Source organism: Lissotriton helveticus, chromosome 7 (assembly GCF_964261635.1).
Source record: "Lissotriton helveticus chromosome 7, aLisHel1.1, whole genome shotgun sequence".
In the NCBI taxonomy this organism is placed as follows: Eukaryota; Metazoa; Chordata; class Amphibia; order Caudata; family Salamandridae; genus Lissotriton; species Lissotriton helveticus.
Window position 1 is genome coordinate 345,860,897 of NC_136068.1, and position 13,078 is coordinate 345,873,974.

Consider the following 13,078-nt stretch of genomic DNA (forward strand, 5'->3'; position numbering starts at 1 on the left):
TGATATCGTCCATGGCGGAGGTCATTATAACAGGAGCAGCACGGAAATGTTGTAGCCCATAACTGGAAGATCGTTCTCTTTGACCTCCTTTTCTCTCTAAGTTCAGAACCGGGAGGTGTGGAGTCCTTTATGATTCTTCCTTGAGCCCGCTCTGTTTAACATATATCTGAAACCACTGCCCTAATTGATCCGTAGTCGGGGAATATTATTTAGGGGTTAGGCGCATGACATGCAGCTCATCATCTCACTAGACCATTCACATCCTGGATCCTTTGAAGCATTTCATAACCTATGAACTAATTGGCTCCTCTGAACTCTCTCAAATTCAATGAGAAGAAAAATGGAGTAATGTGTTGCTCCACAGACAGGGTAACATTGTCACTTCCTACTCATTCATGGCCCTGGCCTAAGGCTGAGGAAAGTCGACCAGCAGCTGGTTCATAAATCAAAATGTAGGCTTCCAATCTGATGCAGATTTGACTCTAACTGCACAAGTTAATAAATTGTGCTCCACCTGCTTTGCATTATTGACATCTTTGTTTAAAATACTTCCATCCTTACTGCAACATCTAAGGCCTTCAGTCATTGAGGGAACAACATTAGGCAGACTGGACTATAGGACCTCATTATTCCTGGGCGCTTCTGACTATATTTTGAAGCAACTTCTTATACTCCAGACAGCAGTTGCCCTTATGTCTCTCTCTCCCTCTCCCACAGGTCTTCAGCACTGGCTGATCTGGACCGGCTACACCGACGACCTGTTCCTAAGAGATTATTTTGAAATCACTTTGCTTAGTGCACAAAGCCATTCATTGGTCTGACCCAATCTGTCTCCAAGATAAATATTCTCATTACACCCATGCCAGACCACTTTGCTCTGTTGATGTCAATCTGTTCATCACTCCAAACTTCAAAAGTGTTTAAATGGAATGTAGAGCCTTCACAGTCCAAGCCTCTCATCTGTGGTACAGTCTGCTGGTATCTCTTTGCCGCATTCATTGTTTTTGTTACGCTTTTGTAAAGCTGTAAAAACATGGCTCTACACTCTATAGGTACGTAGGAGCTTGTTCATTACATTAAAGCTGGTTTGGCTTCAAGCAACGGATGCAGTCTATAAAATTCATTAAAATAATGTCATCCGCACGCACAACATCAACATCCTTGCCTATTCTGACATCACAGAACTCCTACTCTCCCTCTTGGACAAGACTCCCAATATAAGAAACAAGTTTACCGCCTGCATGACTGAACTAAAAAACAAGCTGTTTCAAGCTGAGCACCTACAAGTCAGAAGTAGTAATCTTCGACAAGAATACTTCGCCATGGGACTCCAACTGGCTTTGACTGAACTCGGACCCACCTGTTACCCACACCAGGAACCGTGGAATCACTATCAACAGTAAACTGGGCATGACCTCACAAGTTAACACAGTCACTGCATCCTGATTCCACACCCTGAAGATGCTGAGGAAGACCTTCAAATTGCTCCCAAGCAACACCAGGAAAAACTGTCATTCGCTCACTAGTCACCAGCAAGTTGGACTACAGGAACAACCTTCCTGCCAAGGACTCCAAGCAACTCTCCAGAAGACAACACACCTTCCAGAACTCATCCTTAACCTTCCACACAGAACTCACATCGCACCACACCTTGGCTCCACTGATTGCTGATACACAAATGTGCTCATTTCATACTCCTCACACACACATTCAAGGCACTACAAAACTTAGGCCCCATCTACCTGACTCCCCTTCGCAGGACTCTTACTCACTCACACACATCCCACAAATACACAGAATCAGATTAGCAGGACGGGCGTTCTCTTGCATCACATCAAAGGCATATAAAGACCTCCCACGCCACATCAGAGCATAATACTTTTTTATTTTTTTTATTTAAGAACTTTTTTTATAGCGCTAGCCTGACCGGAGGGTATCGGAGCGCTTCACAACAATTACAGAGCAGAGCAAATGAGAGCAGAACATATTACAATAAAGCGAGACATTCTTGATGCCATCAAGAGTAGTAGTAAAGAGAATGTTGAAGACTTCCATTTCAGGGTCTTGATAACCCGCATCCGGGAGAGGTGCAGTGTCACTTTCAGCCATCCGACTGCTCCTATCTGTTCGCATGGGATCGATCAAGGAAAAGGGTTTTGCGCTGACTTTTGAATTTAGCGAAGGAGGGAATAGTTCTGATGTGGGGGAATAGAGTTCCATATTTTGGGCACATTTCCAGCGAATTACCTGGTCGCGGTTTTTTGTTTTCGTGATTTTAGTGGGATAAGAAGTATGGTATTAGCGCTTCTGAGGTTCCTGTTCTGACCTGCTTTTCTGAGTTTGGGTGCCAGCTATTCGGGTTTGCCTGTGTGAAGGGCTTTGTGGGTGAGGCAGGCTGTTCTTAAGTTCGCCCGCATTTCTGTTGGTAGCCAATTGAGTTCTTTGAGTGCAGGAGAGATGTGATCAAATTTCTTTATTCCAGTGACCATTCTGGCAGCCGCGTTGAGGGTTGTTTTCAGAGGAACAAGATATGTTTTAGCTATTCCCGACAGGACTGCGTTTCCATAGTCCAGTCTTGACAGCACCAATGCTTGGGTGGCTTGTTTGAGATCTTTGGGTGGAATGAAAGGTTTTATTTTGTTTGGTAGCTTCAGGTTAAGGAAGGCGCTCTTAGCCGAGATCTTAATGTGTTTTGGTCATGTCCAATTTAGAGTCTAGCGGGATGCTTAATGGTTTAATCGAGTCGGCCAGGGTGAGGTTCCCATTGTGCGCATCGATGTCTTTTAACCACGCAACCATTTGTGGGTTCTCTTCTTTGTTCGAGATGAGGAGTAGTTCAGTTTTGTCCGGGTTCAGTTTTAAGTGGTTGCTTGACAGCCAACGTTGCATTTCCCTTAGTGTTTCATTGAGTCTTTGAATGTCTTTAGCAGAGGAGATTTTCAAGTAGATTTGGGTATCATCAGCATATAGGTGGAAGGGGATGTTAGCTTTTCTGAGTAGGGTGGTGAGGGGTTCCATGTAAATGTGAAGAGTTGAGAGGAGAGCACTGATCCTTCGGGGACCCCCCTCTTGACTAGGTGAAGGTCAAATTCAAAGCTGCTGATTTTAATTCTCTGGGAGCGGCTGTGCAGGAATGAGGAGAACCATTTGAGGACCACCTCGTCTGGACCGGCCCTTTTTTCGAGAGCTTTGAGGAGAAGTTTGTGATCAACTGTGTTGAATGCTGCTGATTAGTCTAGGAGAATGAGGAGGTAACCTTGGTCTGAGACCAGTGACTTGTGTATATCATCAATTATGTTTTAGGGTTGCGGTTTCTGTGCTGCAACCTTTCCTGAATCCCGACTGATGGGAGTCGAAGAGGTTGGTATTGTCCAAGTGTTGAGTTAATTGTTGGAGTACACATCTTTCAAGGATTTTAGAAAGAGGGAGGAAGGTTGGAGACGGGTCTGAAGTTGTTTAAGTCATTTGTGTCCAGTCACTATAGTTCTAAATAATGGAAAATTGCTGTAAATTAATTAGTAAAGATTCAAGGTTTGTACATTCATTATTGTAAATAGAAATTTATTTTTTATAATGACTGTTTTTAATATGATTGAAATACATGTGTCTTTTATAGCTTATGTCAAATCGAATAAAGATTGGTTGAGTGACTACTTCAATGACAAAATGTGAAATAAAAATAAAAGTATGAGTTGGTTACTGGCATTGTAATTTGACCCTGATGTCTAAAAATTGAGGCAAAATAAAAAACAAGTACATTCAAAATGAGGTAATCAATGATGTAACTCAAATTCATATATTGCAAAGTTTGAAAACCTGGAAACTGGTAATTTGTGAATCAAACTATTACCAAATTGAGATTGAACATGGTAAGTGAAGCGACATGGGAAGAACATGTGTTATGTAGTAAGTAGGATCTTGAAAGGGGGAAACATATGGACAGGGAATAAATTGTATTAATAAAGGAAATCCATCAATTTGCCAATCATTTGTCAAAAACGTATCGAAGTATGGAGCATATATTGGGACTAGAATATTGGGCCATATGGACAAAAGTTTCAAGTAGCGATTTCCAAAGAGCGATTTAATAGAAATCGCTATTTGGAAATCACAACGTGAGATGTAAGAGGGAAAGTATTCCACTATTAGCGATTTCATCAAATTCGTAATCGCTATTAGGAAATTTCCTATTTGGAAGTCGCACTGATGCGAGTTCCTAAAATCGCAATTAGGAAAAGTCTGCATTTTGGATGCAGAATGATGATATAAGATCCCGGAAGTCTATAAATACAGGGTGTAGCCACAACTCAGAAGCCTTGGAAGGTGCTTGAAGGAAGGTGTGTTCCTGTGTGACTACTGCAGGAACATTTATTTTTCCCTACAACACCATGTCTAAGGGTGATGGTAATGGACCTTGTCAGCAGGAAGAGGAAAATGGCATTTTCTGATAAAGTGCTGGAGTTATAGCCTGAGAAATACACACAGACCAGCAAATCATCTTTTTCTGTACCCGAGGCCCAGGAAACAAAAATATGGAACACCATCTTTGAAAAAGTGCACTTTCTTGGTGTCACACAGAGGACCATACCAGAAATAAGGAATTGCTGGTATGACCTAAGATCTCATACAAAGAAGAAGTTAGCCAGCAGGATGGCTGAGGCTCATGGTGGTCCCTCCAAGCATCCTCCTCCCCCCACTTCAATGGAGTCACTTGTTGAGGGAACACATGAACCTGAATGTGTGGTGGGAGTGTCAGACATTGACACCTCCAATCCTGCTGGCTCCTTCCAAGGTAAAATGTTTTCTTATATACAATTGTTCATAACATATTGTTTGTTAGTCTTCAAGTACAGCATATTAGCTACAAAAATGGTATTTAGATGCTGGCTGTAATTTGGCCATGCATTATGGGAGTTGTAGTACAACTAAGTTATATTGTGTAATGTGTGTCAATGTATAAACTACATATATCTACATATAATATTCATGTGAAAAACACATAACTCACATTATCAACAATATTACACAAACATAGTAAACATTTATCTACAATAACTATATGCTTACATTTACACAGATCACACCAGGACCTGTCTGAAACCACTTAGGCTGATGAAGCAAGTGACACACAAGTGGAAACTGAGAACAGCACAATTTCTACTCCTACACCCATAACTCAAACTCCAGATACTAGGAGGGGAAATGTGGCACCACTAACAGACTATGATGAATGTGATGAGGAGTAAACACAAGGCAGGAACACATCTTCTTCTTTGTGCAGGACACACAGACAGCAGAGAGTCCAACAACAAACAGTTCACAATGATGATGTCTCAGATGACTATCAGACATTTCTCAATTGTTTGGTGGCTTTGATAAATCAATTATCACAGTACAGAACCTGCAAGCCAAACAGATAAAAACAATAAATAGACATTTGCAAAAGCATGTCACGTTCAATGCTGCAATTGCTGAAAGGTCAGGAGCGTTAGGTTGCTGCCATGGAGGCACAAGCAGCACATGTCATGCTATGACGCATTTCCAAAATCAATGAATCGATTGGCTGTAGCCACCACCATTCTTGCCAGGAGAACAGTGAACACCCAAAATGACATGGGGCACTGTTGCCAAGATGTAGCATGTGGGCTGGTCCAAGTGACCACCGATCTAGAGAACATTCAGACCCATAACCTGTCTGTCCCCAACATATGACCACCACCTCAAAGTGAAGATGGCTCTAGGCCCAGTGGCATATCTGTGCAATATGGATGCTGTTCAAGGCAAACATGCCGACACACATCTGGCACAGATATAGAACCAACTGGATGTATGACGATGCGACGCGTACTTTGACAACGCATACCGTTACCACGCTAGTTTTACAACGCAAGTCGTTACGACTTGCGTTGAGGGGCGCTGGATAGTAAATAGTTTTATTTACTATTCCAACTCCAGTCCCCGTGGACTCTAGGGAAGGAGTTGGATGGTAAATTAAACTATTTACTATCCTGGGGCGCCCCCCAGCGCAAGTCGTCGTAACGACTTGCGTTGTAAAAGTAGCGTGGTAACAGTACCGCGTTGTTAAAGTTTCGTCGTAATGGATGTTCCCCGAACCAACTACACAGCCAAGTCTTGCCGAAAAGTCGATCAACACCAGAGGTCATAAAAAGTAACTTTTTAATGCACTCAGGTGTATAATACTATATTATGTTTGTGATCTCAAAATGTGTTGCTTTGTTGAATCTGTAGTGGTGGTAGTACGTCATCTGAGTCTGATTCTGATTCTCTGTTGAAATTGTGAAGGCTCTTACTCATCGCTATGTTGTGAAGAATAGCACATGTGGCAATGATTTTGCAACAGGTCTCTGATCTGTAGAGTAGTGTGCGCCTGCAATCTTATGTAGGGACCTAAAACGTGATTTCAGGATGCAAAAGTCTGTTCACTTATTAATTGAATTGTTTTATGTGCCCTGCTGTACTGCCTTTCTCTTCTGGTTCTTAGCTTTAAGTATGGTGTCAGTATTCAATGGTGCAAGGCATATGCAGTGTCTTCTTAAATAGTTTGAGAAGGGGAAAGAATTTGAATATTTAACAAACATGCTATTGGACTTTGTATGAAATGAGCTTGTAATCGTTGTACCAAGTAAAAATCCATTGCCTAATTCACCCTGAGGCAGACAGTTATTTATTCCACTGTGGCAGAACATAAAGGATTCATGTGTGCTTCCTGGAAATCTATCTACAATGTCAGTTATGATGCATGAAGCATCACACACTACCTGAACATTGAGTGAATGGGTGATCTTCCTGTTTCTATAAATGAATTCATTTACAGAGAGGGGACATATGGCAATACGTGTGCCATCAGCACAACCAACAATAACGCTTGGAAACTGTGCTGCCCGATAAAACATTAGTTTTGTATGTTACATATCTTGGGGAGTGTTTTGAAAAAAAACATATAGGTTCAATATGCTAGCCATGATGTCCCAAAAACTATGAAACAAGCTAGAAAATGTACTTTGAGACACTCTCCCTGCCACTTTTATTACTCGCTCGTAACTTCCCTAAGCTAAAAGGTGTAGACAAGGCAAGGTCTGCACATGTGGTGGAATTTCATTGCTTCTGACTGTTCCTCCTCAGTCTGTTAAAAAAGAGCTTCCCTTACCCTAAATATCCTCTCCTTTCTCCTCTTCCTTCCCTGGCTACCAGCCAAAATCTTCATCCTCCTCACCAAGACATAGAGAGCCGCCATTCTCAAAGAGCCAGATGCATTTTAGATTACTTTTTATAATTGCGGCATATCTTTATTACAAAAAGCACATGTATTTGGGCTTGCTCTCCGCTGAGCACACAAGTGTAAGTTTTAAATAATCTTTTTTTACTTTAGGAGGTCGAAAGGACACCAGTCATAAAACTGCATTCCAATGCTACCAATCAGGAGAAACATATTAATTGTTGGCAAATCACAACTTGAATAGGAGCTACTGAACATGCGTATATATTTAGCATAAGAAACCAATACAGTTCTAACTTAGAGATCTTTTTTTGTAGCAGGATGTAAAATATCAAAAGAGCTAAATAAGTTTGCAGAATGTGTTGCACGATGTGCCTTTAATCTTTGAAAAAGCCCGGAATCCTCAGGACAGCGACCCTGTCCACAAGAAATCAACACAAAGGACTCTGGCGCCCTCCAGAAGCGCGATTCCTGATCACTGTGCACCCAAAGCCTCTGGCCTGTGTCCAGGTGGCCCACCAATCCAGAAAAGGTTCCCCAGCGATCCTGGGTCCAAGTCCAGCGTTGACTGACTCCTCCTGGACTCCACGACGACGCATGCAGTGTGAATCTAGAGGTTCCTCCCGACAGCAGCAGGCTCTGTTGAGAGAAACCTAATGTCAAAGGACAACCCTGCCGCCGAAGCCCCTGGGCCTTGAGAAGCTCAACTAGCAAAGTCCCTACAACCTACAGCATCCAAAATTACTTCTGCTGTCAGTGATGTTATTCGTGAAGGCTCTGGTTCGATGCTTGTAGCCTGTTTTCAAAACCCAGTTCCTCCATTCACTTGCGCTGGGCGCTCAACACCATGTTTGAACCCTGCACCTGGCTGCCCCTGTGCCGCTGGTAGTGTTTGTCTGATGCTGCCTTATGGCCCCCCTGTGCTTTCCTAAACCTCCGAAGCTTGAGGCCAGTAGCGGCTTTACTTTCCTGCAAGCAACGTGTCTTCAAGCACCCCCAGTCTCCATTGGAAAATATTGGTCCCATCCTCAGATTTGACATCTGCACCCGTCTGTTCCTGTGCCACTGGTGGTGCAGTGATTGTGCTTACCTGAACCTTGCCCTCTGCTGACACTGAAACCCGAAGATTGGAATTGTAAGTTGCACACTTACCTGTAAAATCACATTCTTTGTTAGAGGTTAGCATTGAAAAGACTGAAAATTGCACTGGTCTCACTTTTGAAACTGCAAAGTATTTCTGTTTAAAAATGTACTTACCTTTTTGCGAAGATCTTGGTCTTAAAATAAATCTTGAGCAAATCTTAATATTATAGAATTGATGTGCAGCTCTTTTTTGATCTGTACGTCATTTATTGGTTATTGTGTGCAGAACAAATCTCTGACACTCCTCTGTGTTAGGCCTAAGGCTGCATGCCCACAGTACCACAAATAGAGCACTTTGGGTTTGCATTGAGCCCTGTACACTTCTGGGGGAATCTCTGAAATCCGTGCATGGAATAACCACTTAGTGGTATACCATACACAGAGCCAGCTTCCCACACACATATACATGATCTCTCACCCAGACCTACTCTTAACTACATGCACACACAAAAAAAACATTAAAACCATTTTATTTTTCTTCTCTAAGATGCCAGTAAAGGTCCAGATCTTGCTGCTCCACTTTTTAATACACTAATAGTGAATAACAAACTAGTATTCACTAGTAATGTAATAAAAATGAGCAGAAAACAAGGTTAGAGCCTGACTCTGATAATGTGAGACACCCCTGTATGCTTGGCACTGATTTGGCCATCTCTGGGACAAAGGGTCGCAAAGGCAGTGCCAGGGGTAGCAATGGGCAAGCTAGGGGCCACTACTGCAACCCCTAAATGACGTTCATCATAATATACCAAATGAAAGTCATATGGAAGAATGTGTCCATTGGCTGATCCGCCTAGCAAGCCTACGGTAACTTAACAGGCAAGAATCTATCGGAACTCGAGCGCCAAGCCGAAGCGACTACCCCAAGAAGTATCCAACTCAGGGCCATATGTACAAGGACTGGCGAAAACTATTGGTAACGTTAGTTAGCGGCAATTTTCTTACCGCCGTGTACCGCTAAAAACTATAGCCATGTTAGCAATGTATTTACAAGCCATCGCTACATGGCGATAGCTTGAGGGATATGCGTAGAAAACTGCCGCTAACATTAGCGTGATGGTGATAGGAATTTCGACATTAGCGGGCGAAAACCAACACAGGCCCATCAGCGTAAAAAAATCACACGTTAGTTAGCCTAACGTGCGTTTTTTGCCTCTATTGGAAAAAAGACCCTATCAGTCAACCTCCAATAGAAAATAGGCAAAAAAACAATGAAATACAGAGTGGAGCAGCCAAGGCCAAGTGCAACACACATCAACAACCCCTTCAAGCCACCCAACATCCAAGATGACCAGGATGAGAGCCTGGATGCCTCATATGGCCTACGCCTGGAGCCTGGATGCCTCACTGGACCTGCGTCTGGAGCCTGGAGTGGGATGCGGAGGAGCTGTGGAGTCAATGATGCGTGACGGTAGACATTGAGGCGCGGCAATCGCCTGTACCTGGTGATGAAGTCTGGCAAGCCGCATGGAGACACGTTACTGACCTGTGTGAGAAGACCGCCTTGAGCCCCTTGGAGCTGTGAATGGTAGAGGAGCTCTTGTGCACCAACGTAGGGAGGTCTGCATCGCATACTACAATCCACCACTACACCAGAGTGCATGAAGGGGATTACCAACGGTGGGTGGCGCCTCTCTGCATCACAGGCCAGATGATGTTGCACTAGCTGGACGCTGTGGAAGGTGAGGCCCATGAGCTGCACCAAGCTTGTGTGGCGGGAGCGCTGCAACTTCACGCCTAAGGGGGCCCTTCTGTGTCAACTGCATCAGGAAGTTCACCAGCAGACTTGTCGGTGACTGCTGTACCCAGGCTTGTGAAATCCCACCTGGCTGAGGTTCCTGCTGGGTGAGTCACAGATTTAGAGAGAGTGCAGCGGATTGCGCCACGGTGTCAATGTCCAGGTAAGGAGAAGGTGGGACGTGTAGCGGTGGAGGCCTGGGGATCGAGTTGCCCAGGCCTAGCACCTGTAGATGATGCACCCCCAGTGGCGGCTCATCCACTATAGTAGAAGAGCGTCACCCCACTGCTTTCAAGCAGTGCACAAAGAGAAAAAATAATCACATGATGAAAACTTCCTGATGTAATCGTGCTATGTTTCCTTTGTGGGCGGGATAGTGGATAGGGCTGCTCCGCTCACGGAGCAGGGCAGTGGCGGAGGGGCATGCCCACTCAAGTGCGCAATGACTGGTCAGCCCACTCAGGCCACCTAAAGCAGTCATGGGCCATTATCCTGTTCGCAATGCAGGCTGCATTACAGCCTGCATGGGGAACATACCCACCTCTCCAGCCCTTGGCTGAACGCCTTGTCCCTGCGCCAATGATCAATCCCAACACCACATTGCAGCGTTGTGATTGGCTTAGGGGAGGGAGCCTGGCTGCCTACTTCCTGTTCCTTGAAGCAGACTCAGGAGAGCAGGAGCAATGAAGACACGGGACCCGGCCTCGAGGTAAGATTTCTCTCATTTAAATATTTACAACACCCGCTCACACACACACACACACACCCATGTCCACACCTCATCCAGTGTCCTATCTGGCGTTTCCCACCTCCCCTCTGTCCAGTCCCCCCTGCAGCACTTCTCAATGGCGGCGGCTGTGCGGCCATGCGCAGCGGGCGTACCCCTGGTGTGCCAAAGGTATATAAGAAGTTACGACTGTAGGAGGCTGGCTCTGTATATACTATACCAAAATGAGGTGTAGTGTGCACAGAGTCCAGTGGAACCCCAAAGGTAGGCAGAGGTAAAAGTAGATAGCACCTTACTCTCTAATTGTAGTAGCGTGGATGAGCAGTAAGGCTTTATCAGAGGGTAGTGATAAGCATGTGTTGTACACACAATCAGCAAATGATGTCGCACACTCAAAGAGTGAACTCAGATCAATTTTGTTTGTTTAAAAATATTATCAAGTTATTTTATTTCTCAAACCAGGCCTGGCACAGGTAAGTGAAAGAAGTGCTTTGAAATACATTATGCAGTGTTTACAAGTGAATGCAAGTTCAAATACAGTTGTTTGAAATACACGCAAGACAAGGTATTCACATTACTGTACAGATTACTTTTTAGATTTATTTTTAGATTACTTTTTCTACTCAGTGTGATATGCCTAGATATCACACTGGGACATTTCCTAGAGAAAAGGTAAGTAAAATCAGTTTTGCACAAATGTTATTTTTCAGGTTTCAATTCAAATCAACTCCAAACTTAAAACATTTTTCATAGAAAAACAGTCAATAGGTTCTTATGGAGAAAAATGAAGTTAACTGTTACCAGGTAAATAATCGATCTTTGAGGTTGAGCTTCTGGGGTTAGAACAAGGGTTCCCCCAGGGACAAGGATGCACTCTTGTGACACCCTCAGCGGCACTAGGGTGGCCGGGTCCAGAGTGCTGAGGCCCTATGTTATCCAAGGGGATAGGGTGCCTCCGGTTGGAGGCTGCTTACAAGCAGACCACTGGGTTGAAGGAGCAAAGCTCTTGGTTTTAGGCTCAGGGCAAAGGTGGATCCGGTTTAGCACACAAAGCGCACCTTCAGCGGCGCAGGAGCGGCTGTGTGCAGGGTGCTGTTTTGGTGTCGGGTGCCCTGTTGTTTTCAATGGGAATTTTCGGTTTTGGTGTACAGCTGCAGGCTCGGTCCAGGAAGACTTCCTGGAGGAATCAACAGCTGGGCAGGTAAGTTGGAGGGCTCTGAGACGTAGGTGCACCTCGGGTTCTATTCTCCAGGGCACAGGTCGGCTGAATGCAGGGGTGTCTTTTGAGGTCGGATTTCACCTTACCGGGCCACTCACGGTTAGGGGGTGCAGAGGGGACAGGCGACGTTGGGAAGTCCTGGAGGAGTCATCACTCAGTGGACTCGGGCTCTGGAGCACTGGTGTACCTCGATGGGACCGGTTGGTCACTCAAACTCGGCCGTAGGTGACAGGTGCAGTGGTGGTTCCAGGCATCAGGTTTCTTTGTCCTCAGCAGGCTCAGAGTCCGTATTGGGAGTTTTCGTTTGAACAGAGCTGCTGTTCACAGGAGATCCAGTCTTTGTTGAAGGCAGTCAGTCCCCCCCACGGTTCTGGAGGTTGCTGGCTGCAGAACTAGGCGACTTTTGGCGCAGGATCTCTGGAAACTGCAGATGGGCCGGTAGGGCTGGGGTCAAGTCAGTTGTTCTCTGTAGTCTTCACTGCTGGGCTTCTTCTTCATCTTTTTTCTTCTTAGGTTGCGGGAATCTGCCATCTTGGTTCAGGTGGCTCCCTAAATACTGTATTTAGGGGGCGCTTTAGGGGTCTTGGGGCCAGATGTAGGTAGGACTTATTTACCGATTCTTAATTACCGAATTTTACCGATTCGGTAATTAAGAATCGGTAAATAAGAAGGGGGGACATGTAGGAGCATCCAGATGTTTCATTTACCGAATCGGTAAAAATCTGTATTTACCGATTCGGTAAATACCGACCGGTAATGCCCATTCATTCCTATGGGCTTTGAAGCCCATAGGAATGCATGGGCATTACCAATTCGGTATTTACCGAATCGGTAAATACCGAATGTCACAAGGGTGCAGGGGGTGTCACTTTGACACCCTCTGGCACCCCCAAAAGAGGCTAGGGTGCCATGTGGCAGGCATACCTGCCCTAAGGGCAGGTCTGCCTGTCATATGGCATAGGTGTGCATGCACACATGTGCATGCACACCGGAATCGGTATTTTACCATCAAAT

The 13,078-nt window shown here is 44.7% G+C and overlaps 1 long non-coding RNA gene across 1 annotated transcript in view; it reads left to right on the forward strand.

Moving 5' to 3' along the window:
- LOC144766759 (uncharacterized) overlaps window positions 1–13,078 on the forward strand; it is a 450,908-nt gene that overhangs the window by 46,161 nt on the left and 391,669 nt on the right. The window lies entirely within an intron of this gene.